Genomic DNA, 20,872 nt, shown 5'->3' on the forward strand with positions numbered 1-20,872 from the left:
AGGGGTCCACCCGAGAGCAGCCCGGTGGACGGGACACGTCCCACACAGAGGGACCAAGGGCGGTCCGCCGGCCCCACCGAGGCGCAGTTGGGAGCATTTTTCATCCCGTTTACCTTTCTGAAGAGTGGATAGACTGATTCTATTTTTTGGAATAAAAATGTATTACAGCAGAATCTAAGGTTTGAAACCATTTAAATGTGGGCTTAAATGGAATCATTGAAAATAAATTATTTATTTGAGGTAAGGTTTTCATTTTTATTGTGACAGCAGGTTTGACTCTAAATTAATATTATGTTGACTCCTGCCCCTGTCAGTTTGTACTTTTACAGACAAGCTTTAAAACAAGGTAATAAATACTGGAATGCTCATAAAAAGTGTAAACCTCAGGCAGTGGAAGGATTATCTCCAGAAGTTGGCACCGAGAAAGAAATCATGTAGTCTAGGTGGGTAAAACACAAAACACAGCCAGATGGCGTTCTCTTTCCAGCTGACTTTCTAATTCTCAGTGCGAGGTGTTTTACTCTAGCCCCCTCCCCCCACTTATCTGTACCTTCTTTCACTGCCTGGCCGTGCTCCGCTGGCTGCCAATAAGGAGCTGCCTCTGAGGAATGCAGTGACTTCATCAATCAGCCGGAAGAATTCCTACTTTCTTTAACAAAGTACAGCCCTGCCCAGCCCACCCCTGTGTCCTCCCCACCCTGCGCCGCCATTACCTCTCCAATTGTTTAGATTGCAAACACACTGATATGGCAACATCATAAACTTCAAACCTACATGAGATCACATACATGACTGACGTCATTGCTACAAGAGTGGCCTTGCAGAAGTGGCTTAAAGGCAAATATTAATGATCGTGTGGTATAAATCGTAGTATAATATAGGCAATTGAATCTGGCAAAAAAAAAAAAAAAAAAGAAACCTATGAACTGGGAATGCTTATCAAAACTAAACAGCACTGCAGTGACGTCAATATTTTTTTTTTTAGAAGGGAAAACAGTGTTGCAATACATACCGATAATTAAACCTGACTGGTTGAGTCGCAGAGTGAGTAGTCAGACAATCATCTACTTTGGCAGAGAGACCTTTTTTTAATCTGATGAACAGGAAGCAACATTTCAAATCTTGGAGCCATCAGCAGTGGAATGACACTTTACTGGCCACCTCACAGGGAAGTGCCTCACCTGAACAGAGTACTTCCACATCTACAGATGACCTAGAAAGAGCTCCAAATAGAGGATGAACTCTACCCTTTCCTGCATTTACAGAAAAATTTGGTTTCAGATTTTAACCTAATTTACACACAGGTACATGCAGTTATGCAAACATTCTTTAATTAAAAGTATTTAATTCCGTCTAAGGTTTGTGTGTACCAGAAGACCTTTAAAGGGAACACAAAAAAGAATGCTAGTCTCCCATGTTAGTTAGTTCTAATCCCTCCCGGCTAGTGAAACATGATAGGCTGCATCAGCAAGAAACAAACAGGCCTGTGAGTTTCAGGTTGCTATCTGTTACCGCTATTGCAGGCAACAACATTGAGAACCAGACAACCTGACACTGTTCCTGAGTCTAGCGTCAGCCATTGATAGTGTACTGGCTCACATAGGTGATTTTCATGTTGCTGGTGTAGGATCAACTCCAACTCATGTGCTTTTCACAGTGTTCCCATGATTGATGGGCAACCAGTCCAGAATGCCTTTTGCCCTAAATGGTCATTTATACAAGGCCGCTTTTAACTAAAGTAGTTTTTTGCCACTTGTTTACACAATAACAAAGAAGTAAAACCCAAAGCTTCAGCTTTTCAAAAAAACAGAGGAAGCGTGCATGTAAGAATACATTACATTCATTCATGAATGGCGGAACCAGGGCAGTTAATGGAAGCAATAGGCATGCCACTCAAAATGTGCTTGATAATGCTTCTCCTTTGCAGCAAAGTTTACATTTACTGTGACCACCAGAGACTATTCAACTCAAAGTAAAGTATTAAAAATATGTATTTAGATAGGGGTTAGGGCAGTTCTCAAATGTTGTCATACTGGGACCTACATTTTTCTATTGGTGCAAGTTCACAACCCACTTTTATAGAAGTTAAGAACAAGAAAGATTTTTTTGTTTGTTTTAAAAAAAAGCCTCTGAAAAGATGTACAGTATATAATATTTTTACATGCTGTTTCAAAGGTGCTTACTGTACCCCAAAACGCATATTGCTCACAATGACATCCACGAGCCAGAGGCTGTGCTGCACTGTATTTGTTTACAGAGTAAAATAGTGGCTAGAGCGCAAGGAATTAACATTTCTTATTGCCTTCCTAATATGTTGCATGTGGGAACTTGGAATCCATCTCTACTGTACTGGAGAGAGAAAAAATATCAGAATACTAGGCCTACATGTAATTTTGTTTTACAAGTTGCCCGCGACCCACCAGTTGAGAATCACTGGGTTAGGGGGTAAACATGCAAATTCTATGAATTAACAGTCTTCTGCTGCTGCTGTCTGTCTAGTTTTACACATACCCTCCCACCAAAATCACTCATTCCACCATCAGGAATTCATTATTTTATCCATGTGACAATACTGCATATCACGCTCTGTGAAAAACAGTAAAGATTCCATCACTTCCACCATTATTTGCATCTTGGCCCAACCCACCAAAACAACCCAACACCCAGTTTCACTTGAAACCAGGTCCTCCTCATGTCACATGTTGACACAGTGCAAGGAATGAAGAAAATGTTCTCACCCGGCCTAATCAGCAACCTCAAGCAATCAAAACTACAACTACTTGAGGACACCGTCTGCTGAACATATGATGAAAGGCATGGAAAGAGAAGGAATGGAAGACAATGAGCAAATGAAACAGGCGGTTGGGGAGTTACATGTGAAAAATAGATAAAGGGAGAGGAAGAGCAGCTAAGAAAATAGCTATGATTGGAGCCATGTGCTTGCCATTCTCTTCCCTCTCATCAGCCATCTAGCAAACCCGCCTTTGCGTCTCTTATCACCCCGTCTGCGCTCCTTTTTCTCTTCAAAAACTGTCTGCCAACTCCTCAGTGAATTGCACTGAAGGCACAAGTGGTTACCGCCGCTCAAAGCACATATACACGGGTGTGTTTCAGCCCATACAATGGGTGCTGTACAAATTACACATGGATTTTTTCCATTTAATGACACTACAGCTAATTCAGTTCGATAATGGGCGATGAATTCACACACACAGATTCTTGAACATACTGTATATACTTGAAAATACAATACAAAAGACTTTTTCTATATACACAAAAGGCATAGCTCTCTCAAAAGGCATAGCTCTCTCAAATATTTCTCACAGATCTGTCAAAATCTGCATTGTGCTCTTCTGCCCCAATACAGTAAAACTGGACATTTTAGGGAGGCCTTTTATTGTGTGCAGCTAAGGCATACCTGTGCAATAAAATTGTTTTACTGCGTGAGGAAAATACTGGTCACCCTGTTCCTGACTGTTTTTCTGACCCCAGACCACCCAATACTACAGCATCTTGATATGCCACGCCTGTGAGGTGGATAGATTCTTATGGCAAAGTAGAAGTGCTCACTAACTGGTTTCTACGGATTTGTGAACAATATTTGAGAGAAATAGTCCTTTTTCGTAATCAGAAAGTCTTAAATCTGTGAATCCACTCGTGAAAAATGGGAGTAAAAACAGAAATTTTGTTAAGTGTATATACCCCTACACGGGAACAACAAACAACAATAAACACATTGCTAAATTAATGCAGGCGGAACGGTGGTTAGAGCGTCTGCCTCACTGTTCTGAAGACCCGGGTTCAATCCCCGGCCCCGCCTGTGTGGAGTTTGCATGTCCTCCCCGTGCCTGCGTGGGTTTTCTCCGGGCACTCCGGTTTCCTCCCACATCCCAAAATCATGCATGGTAGGTTAATTGAGAATTCTAAATTGCCCGTAGGTGTGCATGTGAGTGCGAATGGTTGTTTTTTTATATGTGCCCTGCAATTGGCTGGCAACCAGTTCAGGGTGTACCCTGCCCGATGATAGCTGGGATAGGCTCCAGCACGCCCGGGACCCTAGTGAGGAGAAGCGGCTCAGAAAATGGATGGATGGATGGATAAATTAATGCTTCAACATTTTCACACTACACTAAACATCATCCTGGAATGTTTGACACATTACTTCTACTGAATCCCATCACATTGTGCAGGTGTGAACGATATTTTGGCAGGTGAGTACTTATACTGTATTTTATCAAATGTTCAAACAACTTTTTTTTTTCTTAGTTGTAAAGTGTATAAACTGTCAACCACGCTGAAACGTAACAGAACATTTTCATACAAGACTATGGATATTCTGAAGCTTTTCAACATCATATGCTACATAAGGAGCATATACTGTATGTATAGCTTTTTTGTGCAGAGACACATACAGCGGCTGAAATAAGTATTTAACACGTCACCATTTTTCCTCACTAAATAAACTTCCAAAGGTTCTATTGACATGAAAATGTCACCAGGTGTTGGGAACAACGCAAGGAATCCATACATACAAAGAAAGTACAACAAATAAACTCAAATTAAGTTGTGTGTAAAAATGTGAAATGACACAGGGGAAAAGTATTGAACACATGAAGGGAGGTGCAAAAGTCATGGAAAGCCAAGACAACACCTAAAACCTATCAATAATCAAACAGCAATTCAGTGCAAAGGAAAATCAGCTGGTTCAGTCCTAATTGATGGCCTACAAAAAGGTCTCATTGCCAAGGTGTGAGTCAAGACACATCTCATGATGGGTAAGAGCAGAGAGCGGTCTCAAGACCATCGCAAACTCATTCATTCATTCATCTTCCGTACTGCTTATCCTCATGAGGGTGACTCTAGGCAAGAGGCGGGGTACACCCTGAACTGGTTGCCAGCCAATCGCAGGGCACATATAAACAAACAACCATTCACACTCACATTCATACCTACGGGCAATTTAGAGTCTTCAATTAACCTACCATGCATGTTTATTGGGGGATGTGGGAGGAAACCGGAGTACCCGGAGAAAACCCACGCAGGCACAGGGAGAACATGCAACCTCCACACAGGCAAGGCCGGATTTGAATCCAGGTCCTCAGAACTGTGAGCAGAAGTGCTAACCAGTCTCCCACCGTATCACCATTGCAAACAAATTGTTGCAAAACATAACGATGCCATTGGTTACAGGTCCTCTGTAAGTAGATAGGCCATTAATGTGTATCTTCATGAGAGGGTGCTCCAACTCACAGTGCTATCTCTGCAGCAAGAACCAAGCAGTGTGTGCATCAGAATTCACATCTGAGCTTAACCACAGATGGGTACTCATTCACACAACACAAAGCAGCCAGTGTCAACACCCACCCACACACAGCACTTGCATTTGGTCAAAATCCCTACAAGTAAGAGTAGAGCATAGAACAGAGGAGCCTGGCCAAGGCTGGTTAAAGCGTATGTAGTAGGTTAGACATTGTTGCTTGATGACAATGAACAGTGGTGGGAGAACCTTTGTGCCGCGCTGCTCGAGGTTGGCACAGACAACACACGAAGTCCTTGTAACACTGGCACTGAGCAGCCCGGTCTCATTTGAGCTGCAGACACCCTATTGTTGTTCTGGTTTCACACTAAACAGGCAGTTGCCTCTTTTGTGGCCTCTGGTATTACTGGGTCGTGTGCAATGCCAATTATTGTGGCCATTCTGCTGCGTCCACATGTTGCGACTGATAAAACTAATAAAGTGCTTGCTTTTGTGTTCCCTGACGCCCGATTTGCATTCTTTATTCTGCCCCTCCTTCTTTGTCATCCAAAGTTTCAGCCAGCTGGGTGAGCACAGTTGCTGTGTTCAAATACCCCTAAGATAAAAAACAAACAGTTTAAGTCCACAACATGCCTGTCATTAAGAGCATTGGGAGAATGAGTCATACATGCTTTCACTCTTCATGTCAACAAATACTCCCAGTAAATAGTGCCTGCTTTAGAGTATAATTTTAAAGCACTTTTTTTGCCCCTGTATCCATGGGGTGTTGGAAGAGACCACTTTCATAATTTCACTCATTGCATTTTCATGAACCAGCTCCGTTTTTTCTCTGTATTTCTGTGACACTACTTAAGGTCCCATATTTTGTCTATTTAGACCCCCATAGACTGACTCTTTAACATGGAATTACTATAAAAGTGTCAATTTCATTTAAAAAAACACCTCGGTTTTGTCGTACGAGTGTCCAGAAAAGGCCCATCAGACACCTACTTCTGTTTGACCCAGATCTCTAGCCGCGTTGTCCATATTTGTCTAAGCCTTTCCTCTGATTGGTCGCCTCCATGTATAGCTTTGGGCATCATTTGAATGTGAGCGATTCCGGTCCCGATTCCTCATTTCGATTCCGGTTCCAAACGATTCTCGATTCCGATTCTTTTAGGGGGTTGTTTCAAAAAAGTTTGCATGGTTTAAATAAAGGGTGTCCAAATTATGAACATCCATTTTTTTAGCTGCCTGCAGCATATACTAAAATGAACATTTGACTCAGGGTTCTTTATAACCAGTATCAATATCAAACCTATGAACTAAAAGGCAATGTGTGTGGAACTTATTTGAGGTCAGCGGACTGTAGGCATCAAAACAGGAAACCGAAATTTTTGAACAATTCCAGGAGAACCGGAATGTTAGTCCCGGTTATAATCGGTTCTCGAGTGTCGATGCCCAATCCTATTCATGTAGAAGACCCACTTGCACACGTGATTGTTATGTTTACAGCGCTGGCTCGGGAGCGGAAAGGGAAGGCGGAGATCTTCGCTACTGACAAAGATAAGCTCAAGAAATTCGAATGATCTGATTTCAGGCAGAAAAACGTCTGGAACTCAGGAATGCACGGACAATTCATCCATCCATCCATTTTCTGAGCCGCTTATCCTCACAAGGGTCGTGGGAGTGCTGGAGCCAATCCCAGCTATCATCGGGCAGGAGGCGGGGTACACCCTGAACTGGTTGCCAGCCAATCGCAGGGCACATATGAACAAACAACCATTCGCACTCACATTCACACCTACGGGCAATTTAGAGTCTTCAATTAACCTACCATGCATGTTTTTGGGATGTGGGAGGAAACCGGAGTGCCCGGAGAAACTCACGCAGGCACGGGGAGAACATGCAAACGCCACACAGGCGGGGCCGGGATTGAACCCCGGTCCTCAGAACTGTGAGGCAGACACTCGAACCAGTCGTCCACCGTGCCGCCTGCGTGGACAATTTTCATTCATATTTCACATTTACTGAGGCACCATAGAGCTAATGAAACATGCCCAAGTACGAGAAAAAGTTGGTTTTGGTAAAATATGGGACCTTTAAAGATGTAGAATCCCCCTATATACTTTGTGTTTGTCCGTGTCGCAAGGTCAGTTGATTGTTTCTTGACGATGGCACAAATTTTTTATTCTACTGTATGGAAGGCGAACTGTTTCGTTATGACTCAAATGACAAACAGAGAAAGTACACTCCAGCAACAAAAATGAAAAAATAACAGCGCTGCTTTTCTGCCTGTCTGCTAGTTTATTTGCCATTTACTATTGTCTGGTCTATGAAAAACTATGTAAGACATTAGGGGCATGATTCCATTTGCATTCAAGGCAAATCGGGGAACAATTTCTTGTGACTTAAATACATATCTACATTTTTATCAAAATGTAATGGGATCTTCCATGTCAGATGTCACTCCTCCACATATTTTCATGAAACTGGGTAGTCACTTTTGTGCAATCATTTGTATTTTCGCACTGGGCGGATCAAAACAGAGCATAAATTAAAGACTGTGCTCGTCAATGAACGGGAGCTTTTAATACAAATTTTTTATTCAATCTATGAAAACACAGGCAGGTACAGTCAATAATTCTGTCATAAACTGAATTCCAGATCTGTGATGACTTGCGCAACTGCATGTCAAGAATGACCCCTGGATTTCAAAATAGCAGAATGTTCCACAAACACAAATCAATAACAGCAAAGTTTCAGTGTGTGGATCTGACAGCTGGAAGTGGACCACTGGGCACGTCAGGAACCAACATCAGAGATCGGAGGTCCCAGATTGCTTTTTATGTGAATAATTGACTTTTAAAAAGTGTGACATAGTAATACATGGTGAGGAAATAACAGATGGATAGTTTAGTTAAACAGGTTAAACTTAATGGATACAAGCACAACTATAGAAGTGGTTTTGAAAAGAGAACTGGATCCTCAGATTGTTCTATATTTACCATAAAACTTCTTCAACAAAACAATCAGGTTTTAAAAGGTCAGCTCAAAGAAATTAGCTATGTAACAATTGACTGTCCTTTGAACAGCACTGATATCACTGCAAAGACAAACTCATGTTTCCATGCCAGTGTTGTATTCATCATCATAATGATTCTCTGAGGAGTTGTGCTATAACAAAGGTCTGCGAGAATGCATTTACTTCCCTGAACATTACAGGCACCTCTGCTGGCTCCAACCACATAGTCTATTCCAGTTTCCATCAATTGGTTGAAAACATGATTTATTGATAATCAATCCCACAAAATTGACTACATTTTAAATAAATTCATTAACATACTCATCCCTAGTTACAAACACAAAACAATGAATCCAGTGCATCTCCCTGGCGAGACAGAACTAATATTATTCACAGCTACAAACATGGTGAGGTCCCTCAACATCTGGTAAAAATAAATAGGACCATGAAATCACAAGGCATGTAAATGATGATTGAGGTGGGTTTATGGCTGCCGTCAATGATCTAAAGCAGAACTAGACACGGGCATTGAGAGTCCGTTTATCACCTGTCACAGACAGTCCCAGGACACTCTCACCATGTAAAACACCTCAGAGAAGTGTCAGTCACCATGAATAATCACCAACCACATTCACAAAGATGGTATACTGGCCTGAGCAGGAAGCAAGGAAGGGACAAGGTACAATGGAGAATGTCATTATTGAAAGATCACACTTGTTGTTCTATTAAAGGATAATAAGGGGACTCCACAGAGCATGTGGCCAAAATAGTTTATACAGTTGGCATTACAATAGCGCTACATAATTAATCTGACCAAGAAACTTACTCATACCTGGTTTGTCAGTTAGTTATTTGCATCAACTGGGAAACCAAGCAGAGCACAGAATATCAGAAACAGGGACTTTGTTTGTGCTGACTCATGGGTACACACACACACACACACACACACACACACACAAATGGTAAAAATGATAACGGCAGAGCGCACAGACAGCGCTGGCCTCCACTGAGAGTTGGGCTAAGGATGAGTGGGTTGGCCCGCTATAGGCTTAGCCCTTCAAGCGCAAGAGTTCATTTTGTCGGGTGAGCCAAAGAAGAAGGCTCTGAGACTGCTGATGGGCACCCATGTGTAATTATACACCGCCGATCTGAGTCAGCAATGCTTCCCAGGGAAAGAGGACACTGCTCCTTTCCCAATCAAGCTCAAACAGAAAAACTGACAGGCATACGGTATATACAGTATGTGTGAAGTAGACACACATAAAGCCAAAACTGAAATGATATCAGACAGCTATCATGAACGACTTCTGTAAACTTACTAGTCACTTTAAATTTCAGAAAGTATTGATGTTTTTTTGCAGGTGAACATGCATGTGTACCACTCTCATTTCCTGTATGCGTGCTTGCATCTGACACAGGGAATTCACATCTGCCACAGCGTCCAGTGTCACAGGTTTGAAGCTCAAACTCATTAGTAATTTAAAACATTCCTCCATGTCTTCTCATATGAATTATTCACCAGAGTTTTTTTCATTTAACTTTTTTCTTTACGCTTATCAACTATTCTTTAAAACCCAATGAATATTGTCCAAGACAACCTTTTTAGGATATATCGTACATAAAAAAACAAGGTTTGAAAATACAATGGTAAGTGACAAAGGTGTTAGTCCTTACTGCATTTGGGTTTATATTGGATGTACTTCAATATGCAGTAGCTTGGAAGCCAAGCTGTAGATAAGCATGCACCTGGTCGAGTAGCTACTTAAACATTGGAACCGTCTTTATCTGAGTTGAAGCGAATCTATTCATGAACAATGCCTTCGAAAAAAAACTGCAGCCAGTGCGTTTCTTCCAAGAAAAATTAATATAAAATAAAAATCAAACATTTATGAAACCGCTTTTATCACTCAGACGATTGCTTAAAGACTACACGGAAAGCTCCGTTTGACCATTAAATATCTGGTTGTCAGTATTTAGCATTATATTTATGGTAAGTAGTCCAACAAGACTATTCGGTCTCAGCCAGTCATTATTCAGTCTCTGGTTCTGTAGGATATCAATGGCACTTGGTTTTCAGTTGGGATAAAAGGCAGACAATCACTACATGCTTTTTCAAGGAACATTTTTAAGACATCTAGCATCACACTGAGTCAATGGAGAGTAGACCTGGAAGCTATACCTGTTTTATACTCTGGGGGATGGATAGCTTTTAAATGCCGTGACAATTAACTTGACAAACAAGTTTGTTTTTTTAAAATTGCATGTTGGCATCTCTGGAATTCTAAGGTAGTCCAGACGGTGTGTTAGTGAGGAAAAAACATTTCTAAAGTATGTTTTCAGCTAACTTTGATCATGGGGCGAATTCTGCACAACTTGTAATACTAAAGTTACAAAACTGACTAAATTCATAGTGTCAAATAGGGCAAGTACCACCCTAAGACATAGCAAGTGCATATTACATGTGCTAATATTCCTCTTTACTGCCAAATAAGTGATTTCATCAAAAATGGACCTGTCTGCTAATTCAAAGGTTTTCAAGATAAAAGCAAAGAATTCGACTCGTTTCGTCCCAATCCACCTGAGGGATGTTTAAAAACCACTGTGGTGCGAGAAACCCATTCACTGCTGGATTTAACTAGATTGAACTTCTTTCACTGTGGCATTCTTTGAACATCTGAAACAAACTCAGAAAAAAATGCAGGTGCTAAAGTCTAAAATGTTACTCCATGGCTTTGGTAGGTCTGATGTGTAAAACGGCTTCTCTCACACCCATTTAATATTTACCTTGGGAGTTCCAACACATTTGACCCTTGGAGAGACGTACTGTACTGTACAGCCAGATCTTCAGGTCATGTGTTTTCAAGGACTACAGGAGGACTTTGGTAGTTTCTTTTCTTGAGCAGTGTTTGGTAATATGTATGCTTTCAAAGTTACTAAACTGACTGATTTTGATAATACTAGCTCTAAACCTCCCTCTGAGAAGAACTCATTTTGCCACAGCCCACAGAATTGGTTTTTCATTGGCTTTTGCCCAAAGATGGGCAGGAGGCTATCTTCCCTCTTCCCTTCACCGAATCCAACTTGGTATGTTAAATTGCAGGCAGTTATAGTTCAGGCAAAAGGAAAAATATATATACGGTAGTGTGAGAGCTCAATACAGGATTGAGTTATTTTAACGTTAAATGGTGTTTCAAGCATCTAAAAAAAATTTATTGTGAAAAACATGCCAGTCTTGAGAAACGTACATGAGGTAAACAGGATTTTTCATGTAATGCTCAAAGTTCAAATTACACAGCACCATTTACCCGAGCTTCTGAACTCTATCCCTTTAAATTCACAGAAGCCAGTGGGTGTCATGTGCAGGGTGAGGATCACAAGCGGCTAGGGTGGGCCCAAATTTATAGTTGGTATAATTTTGATGAGGACGTCTATACTCAACTCCCTGTCATTACTCTATGAGGAGGCAGAGTAACGAGCCTGCCAATGCTGCCTGTGTGAGTCAACAGTTGCGTGCGTGTACGTGCGTGTGTGTGTGTAAAAACGAGCGTGTCAAGGTGTAGAAAAAGATAGTTTTATGACAAGATAATTTTGCAAAGACTAACTTTCATCCCTCTCCCTCAAGATTACCGGGAGTACTTTAGACACATCCACATCCATTTCTGCTCTTAATAACAATAATAATAAAAAACTAATAATAATAATAGTGGCGCAATGGTGGACAACAGGTTAGCACCTCTGCCTCACAGTGTTGAGGTCCCGGGTTCAAATCTGGCCTCGACTGTGTGGAGTTTGCATGTTCTCCCCGTGCCTGCGTGGGTTTTCTCCGGGCCCTCCGGTTTCCTCCCACATCCCAAAAACATGCATTTATTGGAGACTCTAAATTGCCCATAGGCATGACTGTGAGTGCGAATGATTGTTTGTTTCTACGTGCCCTGCGATTGACTGGCAACCAGTTCAGGGTGTACCCTGCCTCCTGCCCGATGACAGCTGGGATAGGCTCCAGCACGCCCGCGACCCTAGTGAGGAGAAGCGGCTCAGAAAATGGATGGATGGATAATAGTGGCGCAATGGTGGACAACAGGTTAGCACCTCTGCCTCACAGTGCTGAGGTCCCGGGTTCAAATCTGGCCTCGACTGTGTGGAGTTTGCATGTTCTCCCCATTTCTGTGTGGGTTTTCTCTAGGTACTCTGGTTTTCCTCCCACATCCCAACCATGCACGCTAGGTTGATTGAAAACTCTAAAATGTTTGTAGGTGTGAATGTGAGTGCGAATGGTTGTTTGTCTATATGTGCCCTGCTATTGGTTGGCGACCAGAGTCAGCTGGAACAGGCTCCAACACACACGTGACCCTAGTGAGGATAAGCGGTACGGAAAATGGATGGATGGATGATAATAATAATAATAATAATAGGGCAGGCACGGTGACCGACTAGTTAGCACATCTGCCTCACAGTTCTGAGGTTCATATGTGGCCTGGCCTGTGTGGAGTTTGCATGTTCTCCCTGGGTTTTCTCCTGGTAGTCCGGTTTCCTCCTACATTCCAAAAACATTTGTGGTAGGTTAATTGAAGACTCTAAATTGCTCGTAGGTGTGAATGTGAGTGTGAATAGTTGTTTGTCTAAACCGAAAATAATAATAACAACAACAACAGCTTGGATCTGTACAGGGACTCAGGAGTTGACATCCTTAAAAAAACATTTTTTTTTTTTTTTTTTTTAAAGTTTGAAAATAAATAACGCGCACGCGCACACGCACACACACACACACACACACACACACAATCCCCCTAAAGTTTCAATTATTTGCATAAACAAGTTAGACTGCTCCACTATGTGCATTGACACAGTAGTACCCGCACACCATTGGCATGCCACGAGCAACATTTACTGGCATTTTGTCTCACCTTTGTTTATTCAGATACGTCAATGTTAAAAGTGACCTAAAGTTTTGAGAAATGGGTGATGAGTCAAATGCACCTGCCTGCCCCTGTCCACTTGGTTGATTTTGTATTTCCAAGTCCCAAGGCAGACATTTTCTCTCTCTTCTGGATGTCTTAACCCCCTTTCTCCTTCCTTTTCCCCACCCTGTCCAGGGCCCTTGGTTGAGACACCCTGTTATTTACTGCCAAGAGAATTCGGTGTGCACAAAGTCAAAACAGCATTGCTGGTTGAGCAATGGAGCAACCTGCTGCTCCCTCTTACACATAGAAGCTACGTGGGCATCCCAAAGGTGGGTTCAGTGATGTTTACTACACCACAATCACCATGGGAGACAAATAGACAAAGACATCCATAACCCCTTTAACTATAAAATGTCTCTCCTGTTGCAGAATTATAAGAGCAGATATGTGCCCATAAATTTGGTGATGTGACAGAACAAACATCCATGAACCAATTCAGGCAACAAATAGTTGCTCCTGACAGGCCTTGGCAGCATTCTCAAATCGGAACTTTATGGTCAGCTGGACTGATTTGGGAACATGACCTTAGGTGAACAAAGCTCTGAAAGTTCATCCTGAGAATCACTGCTATAATCCAACCAGCATGCATTGCTTCATTGAAAAGGGATTTAGCGAAGGGAACTACAAAGGACCCTCGCCCTATTAACTTTGTGATGCAATTCCATTTATTAAGCGTTTTTCTACAGGACTTTCTATTTGTTTCAGTGTGTCGATGGCTTTTTGTCAAGAAGGTAGAGTGATGCTGTTTTTGTATACGTTTACGCAATTAACTTAAAGTGTTATGTGTTTATTACTAGCAGATAAATACATCAAATGTGCACGCAAAATGCCGAACAGATGCCTCCATGCCATTGGCTAAGGAATGGGTTTTTCAAGACGTATGCTTAGGCCTGTCACGATAATTACTATATCGACTTATCATTCGATTAATAAAACGGACAAAGCTAGTTTTTCCTTACTCCATAAATGGTCTGTTGTGGTGAGCCGGCGTGCGGATCACAGTGAGTCGACAGAGTTGGACGGCTGTATAATTAGCTGCTGGTGGGTTCATGGAATGCCGGCGGACCGGAACTTTCTTGCCAGTGTTAACTCCATCCAATACTCCACAGCCTTGCTCCATGTGCAGCACATAGATTCGCACAACAGAGATACTTAACGGATAGTTAACTGTTTGTTGTGTTCGCTGTGTGCTAACGAGCGAGCCTGCGATCTAACAAGCTACCGAGTTAATAAGAGTTTAAAATGTCAGTGCCACTCTGAGTTGTTGTGTGTGTTAGTCCCCAATTAACAAACACGGGAATGTTAACTGTTTATTAAGCATAAACTCAGTGGCACACATTCAGCTAGTAGTTGACTACAACGAACGTCAACATATATTTGATTGACAGGTGAAGGGCTCATCTCCAGTGGACCAACCACACATTTCGATTGAAGATCTCTGGTCAACTGTTTACATGTGACGTGATCTATTCAGATCGGGTATATACATGATGTGCACTACATTTAATGGGAACAGCCGTGTGACATGCACACATCGTCGTGAACATCACGTCATTTATCAAAATGGAAGCCTGTCATCTATTCAGCACAGTAGTTGGGATTGTTTTTAGACGTTTATTTAAAATAACAAAACAAAACAAAAAATGCTTGATTAAAAACAACTTAGAAGTAGTAGTAGTACAAGATATCCATTGCATACGAGCTCCATTGGGAGCCGCCATATTTACGCCATGCGTACATAGTAAGAATAAAAAATAATAAGGGTGGGCCTTATTTATCATGATTTCAGAGGCATTAAAAAAATATATCATTTATCGTGATAGTTTTTGCAAAAATATATCGTTTTAGAAAATATTTTAGCGTGACAAGCCTACGTATGCTGGTTTTCAACAACGTGTTTGCAAATGCACTTAACACATCTTAAGGTCTAAAAGCAGAACCACAGTGAAATTCTAGTCTAAGTCGAAATCCCCTCCTTCTTCTCAGTAATTATAGTCTCCGAGCTGACAGGCATAAGTCTGTTGTTTGTCTTTGCCTCTTCATATACAACAGTTGAAGTGGGGCTTGCTGGGCAGTATGCCATTCTTTTTCTTTTTTGACTAGTTCTGTGTGGTTTACCCATTGTAGCTGCAGAGATACCTGGGAGATGAGAAGCCTCCCTTAGCCCCCCCGCCCACAAACACAAATTAATGGGACAGAAATACTGTCAGTGTATATCCGCCAGGATCTTCCACTTTTCTCCCCTGATGAAATCCTTTGTTGTGTTGGCAGTGTGTTTTGGGGCATTGTCTTGTTGCATGATGAAGCTTCTCCCAATTAGTTTGGATGCATTTTTCTGTAGACTGCCAGACAAAATGGTTTTGTAGACTTCAGAATTCATTCTGCTGATACCATCATGAGTTACATCATCAATAAAGACTAGTGAGGCCATTCCAGAAGTAGCCATGCAAGCCCAAGGCCTGACATTACCTCCACTATGCCTCACAGATGAGCTTCTGTGTTTTGGCCTTTCCATCACTTTGGTAGAGGTTAATCTTGGTCTTATCAGTCCATAAAACTTTGTTCCAAAACTTTTGCAGCTCATCTCTGTACTTCTTTGCAAAATCAATCTGGCCGTCTGATTCTTTTTGCCGATGAGTGGTTTACATCTTGTGGTACTGCCTCTATATTTCTTCTCTCGAAGTCTTCTTCGAACAGTGGATTGTGATACCGTCACTCCTGTCCTGTGGAGGTTGGCAAACCATTTTGTCTGGCAATTTTAAAAAAGTGCATCCAAACTAATCGGGAGAAGCCAATGACCCCAAAACACACTGCCAACACAACAAAGGACTTCATCAGGGGGGAAAAGTGGAAGGTCTTAGACTGGCCAAATCAATCACTGGACCTTAACCCAATAGAGCATGCATTTTACCTCCTGAAGTGGAGACTGAAGGGAGAAACCCTCAGAAATAAGAACTGAAAGAGGCTGCAGTTAAAGCCTGGAAAAGCATTTTAAAATGAAGGATGCAACAGTCTGGTGAAGTCAATGGGTAGCATGCTTGATGTAGTTATTGCAAGTAAGGGTTATGCCACCAAATATTAAATGTTATTCACTTTAAGTTAATTTAAACATGTCTGTTCCAGTACTTTTGCTCACTTGAAAAGTGGGTGGCTTCAAACAAGAGGTGCTCTGTCCTGAGTTGTTTAATACATCTAGTTGTAAATACCATGAAATAAAAGCTGGAATTCTGAACTTTTATCTCATATTCATCTTTTGATCTGAAACCCAAATGTCTTCAGTCTACAACAAAAACGAAGAAATTGACCTTGCCGTTCCAATACTTTTGGAGGAGATTGTATTTAGGGGTAGAAAAGATTTGATGAATCGCAAACTGGGTTGACTGTGGATTGGAAATGGGTGTGAGGATGAGAGATGATGCAAGGAGGACTGGATCAATCTTTTATCACTGCAGTGTACTTTCATCCCTAATGGATCTGACATGAGCACTACACTGCCTTCCGTCCCATTGCACAGGCTGGGGAAGGACACGTGGAACAAAGAGTGTGAGAGTTAGACGGAGGTACACTTATAAAAAATAAAAAAAATAAAAAAGGCATACAGAAGCAGAGAAAGTGGTTTGAACCACATTCCCAAAATAATCATAGCCTGAAACTATGCAGACATATTATTTCATGTCCTAGTGTCATCCAATTGCCTCCGGCCCCGAGTGCATCTGTGAGAGCCGGTAAACATGTCTGATAAGGACCCGAGAAATGAAGTCACATCACAGCATGAAAAATTACTTTGTAAATTTCCATCAAGAATCCCCAAAGATATCGTACTATGCATGGCCAGGCTTGCTTTCCTTTCCACGTGAGCTAAATGACAGACGGGCTCTTTGACAGACTACTCTGCACGAGTTGATGGAAATCCATTATGTATTAAAGCAGTGAAAGAAGTGTAAAATAAGGGTGATTAGAACACGACACAATGACTTTCAGAGGATGCTTGGCTATCACCATCCTAAACAGGCTAATTCAAGGACAAAGGGAAAAGTCTAAGCAGTGAGGGAGCTGTACAGTAAGTAGGAGGAGAGAGGAAACAAGCACTTACAAGGTGTGTATAAAGTTCAGCTCACACTACAGTAAAACATACCATTGCCCTGCTGTGTGATCATATTACATACTTGTCAATTACAGAGACAAAAGCAATGGTATGCTGTCAGTAACTAAAAATGGATGAACATATGTTGGTTCTCCCCTTAGCAGCAGTGTCCAATTTTCTACAAGATTTGGGACATTTTAAGTGCTGATATCCTATTTGTGATATGGAAATTGTTTTAGCAGTCTTACACAAGGTGTAAAAATCTCATCGGCCCAAGAGAAAAGACAATTTTAAATGACGTGTGGGCAGGGGGAGGGTTTATTTTAAAGTAATTGTTAGTAAATTCCTCTCTGAACGAGAAAGGGAAACCCAAAATATTTATTTCTGATTGGCTAATCAGGTTACCGACGCAAACAGTTTTCTTCTTACCGATTATGGGAAATATTCCAATTGACCATATTATGATATTATTATTTCAGACTTTAAATTAAAGGCACACATGACTGATAAGGGGTAACTGGCAACATTTATACAAGACAGCGTAAGGTAAAATAAATGAATAAACAACTACAAACCTAGTTACGGCAATAAAAAGCTACGGTTAGCTATGATCACTTTGTGATCAATCTAGTTGAGATAACACACAAGGTATAAATAACTGTGACTAGGAGCAGTAAGACAAGAACTGAAACAAAAATGTAAGTGGAGGAGGTTCCAATCGATATCCACAATTGGATAGAAAAAAAAATAAATGTTATGCTAAGAATATCAGAACTTTTCTTCCTGGCCTATACCATGCAGAGGATTCTCTTAATGAGAAGCTTGCCATGCATGATAATATGTCAATGCTTAATTAGGCTTGGACGCTTGCATTATATTATTTGTGATGTGTACCACGCTAACAGTTAATTGAGGTTGGGGCATGCTGCACTGAACTCTGCCCATGCCTCCAATAAATTAATCTTTAATCCTCCAGTGATAAAAGCAGCAGCCAGTGTGTGACTACAAGTAGCATGCACTTGTCTCATAGTTCTAACAGTGAATGCTCCCTTTAGACGGAGTAAAAAAAAACATGGATACAAATCTTGAGCATGGAGCACATCAAAACAAACAAACAAACAAACAAAAAAAAGTAAAAATCATGAGAGCACATAGACGTTTCACGCAAACAGGTTTGAGTCGTTCAGACAGGAACAAAGACAACTAGAAAGGTATACTTGTCAAGACACGACTTAATTACCTAAAGGTGAATTTATCTGACTGAAAATATATACATAAGGCTACAGTGTAAGCCACACAGCAAAAAGCTGACTTCAGAGAAACTTCTCTGACATTCAAACAAGCAAGGGCACATTCAAACAAACAAAAAACCTTTCCACTCACCAGGAGAAATATATTTCCACTGCCTTTAGTCTCCTTAGCTCACACTTCTTCTCTGCCTCGCTGGAACAAAATCCTTTACAATTGGCACAGCAGCAGAATCCGTCCAGTGTGGTAGGCAGTGTTTGCGAACATCAGTGTGTGTGTGTGTGTGTATGAGAAAGCGAGAAGACGGTGACAGTCAGGAAGAAGAGGTCAGAGGCAGTCGGACGTGGTGACCAAGCGATATCAAGGATGTGGCTTCATCTTTTCTTGTTCAGTCTGGCTGCCTGCCTCAGGAATGCACTGCTCCTGGGTGTCTCCACCACAGCCAAGATCTGAGAGCCTAGAAGAGTTCTCTGTCTCTCTCTCTCTCTCTTCCTGACTGCACTCCTCCTCCTCTCTCAGCCACAGAGAAGCAGACCATATCAGTCACGCCTCCCTCTGTCACTCTTTCTCCCCACCCTTTCCTGCTGTTCTGACAGATCAGGTACCTCCTCCTTTTTCAGGTGTTTACAGCGTCATGTGCTCTCTGTATCGGTTTCCTCATATTGTCTCCGTGTTTTGTATCCAACAAATTAACATAATGAAAAAATATGAGTCAATAGAAGAGGTGTTCAGCTGCAACTTTGTACAATCTATAACCTGAGGTAATAAAATATCCACCCCTGACCTTGTGTGAAATGAGCAGCTGATTACGCAAACGAAACCGTCAGGTGTTTTTTTGCCTCCTTTTCTCTAGAATGACATCATAGTACAGGTGACCAGGTGCAAAAGCCAAGTTGGTGTACACGTACCCAAACCCAAACAACTCTGGAGAAGAATGCACTCAAACAAAAGCCATTAAAGACCCAAAATATAACAACTTTAAACTCAAAACAAATATAGCTTATTTCATAAACAAGGTCACTCAATGTGCTTTACATTTACATTAAAAGCATTGAAAAACAAAGACAAAAACAGCTTATAAACATTTAAAACAAATAAAAATAAAAATAAAATTGAAATTTAAAAGTGGAACTGCTCTAAAAAACGAGAAAATAAAAAGTTTTTAACCTGGACTTAAAAAAAATTCACACTTCACACTTGGGGCTGACGTCACTTCTTTTGGCAATTTATTCCAAGTGTGTACAGCATAATAGCTAAATGCTGCTTCACCATGTGTGCTTGAGACTCAGTGCTCCACTATTTGGCCTCAGTCAAATTAGCTCAATTAACTTTATTTCAAGAGCACTTCCAAAAACAACAACTGACAGAACATGTAAGTGTATCCTTTCAAATCACAAGTTCAGGACTTGACCACCGCCCAAACATGAAACCTAAGACTAGTGACTGATACTGGACCTAATGCCAACAAGACTTCCTGCGGAAAAAAAAGCAAAAAAATACTATTTTTCACCATGAAAACCTAAACAATAAAGTCTGCCCAAGACACTAACCTAAAATACTAATGCATTCGTTAGGCGAGTTTCCATGAGAAAGTATACAGTAATATACATATATTACATATATATATATATATATATATATATACACACATATATATATATATATACACACATATATATATATATATACACATATATATATATATACACATATATACACATACATATATATATATATACATACATATATATATACACATACATATATATATATATATATATATATATATATATATACATATACATACATACATATATATATCCATCCATCCATCCATTCTCTACCGCTTATCCGGGTCGGATCGCGGGGGCAGTAGCTTCAGCAGGGACGCCCAGACTACCCTCTCCCCAGCCACTTCATCCAGCTCTTCCGGGGGGATCCCGAGGCGTTCCCAGGCCAGCCGAAGGATGTAGTCTCTCCAGCGCGTCCTGGGTCGTCCCCGGGGTCTCCTCCCGGTGGGACATGCCCGGAACACCTCACCAGGGAGGCGTTCGGGAGGCATCCGAATCAGATGCCCCAGCCACCTCATCTGGCTCCTCTCAATGCGGAGGAGTAGCGGCTCTACTCTGAGATCCTCCCGGATGACCGAGCTTCTCACCCTATCTCTAAGGGAGAGCCCGGACACCCTGCGGAGGAAACTCATTTCGGCCGCTTGTATCCGGGATCTTGTTCTTTCGGTCACGACCCACAGCTCATGACCATAGGTGAGGGTAGGAACGAAGATCGACCGGTAAATTGAGAGCTTCGCCTTTCGGCTT

At 41.4% G+C, this 20,872-nt stretch overlaps 1 protein-coding gene across 5 annotated transcripts in view; it reads right to left on the reverse strand.

The window, feature by feature from the left end:
- Window positions 1-20,872, reverse strand: part of rassf7a (Ras association domain family member 7a) — a 46,757-nt gene that overhangs the window by 9,348 nt on the left and 16,537 nt on the right. Inside the window, exon 1 of one of the 5 annotated variants that reach the window (XM_061772939.1) lies at window positions 18,690-19,081. The exons of 3 other annotated variants lie outside the window; for them this stretch is intronic. The gene's annotated coding sequence lies outside the window, so the exon portion shown is untranslated. Of the gene's footprint in view, window positions 1-18,689; window positions 19,082-20,872 lie in introns of those variants that run through there. One more of the 5 variants, XM_061772943.1, reaches the window with a different exon arrangement.

Source organism: Phyllopteryx taeniolatus, chromosome 5 (assembly GCF_024500385.1).
Source record: "Phyllopteryx taeniolatus isolate TA_2022b chromosome 5, UOR_Ptae_1.2, whole genome shotgun sequence".
In the NCBI taxonomy this organism is placed as follows: domain Eukaryota; kingdom Metazoa; phylum Chordata; class Actinopteri; order Syngnathiformes; family Syngnathidae; genus Phyllopteryx; species Phyllopteryx taeniolatus.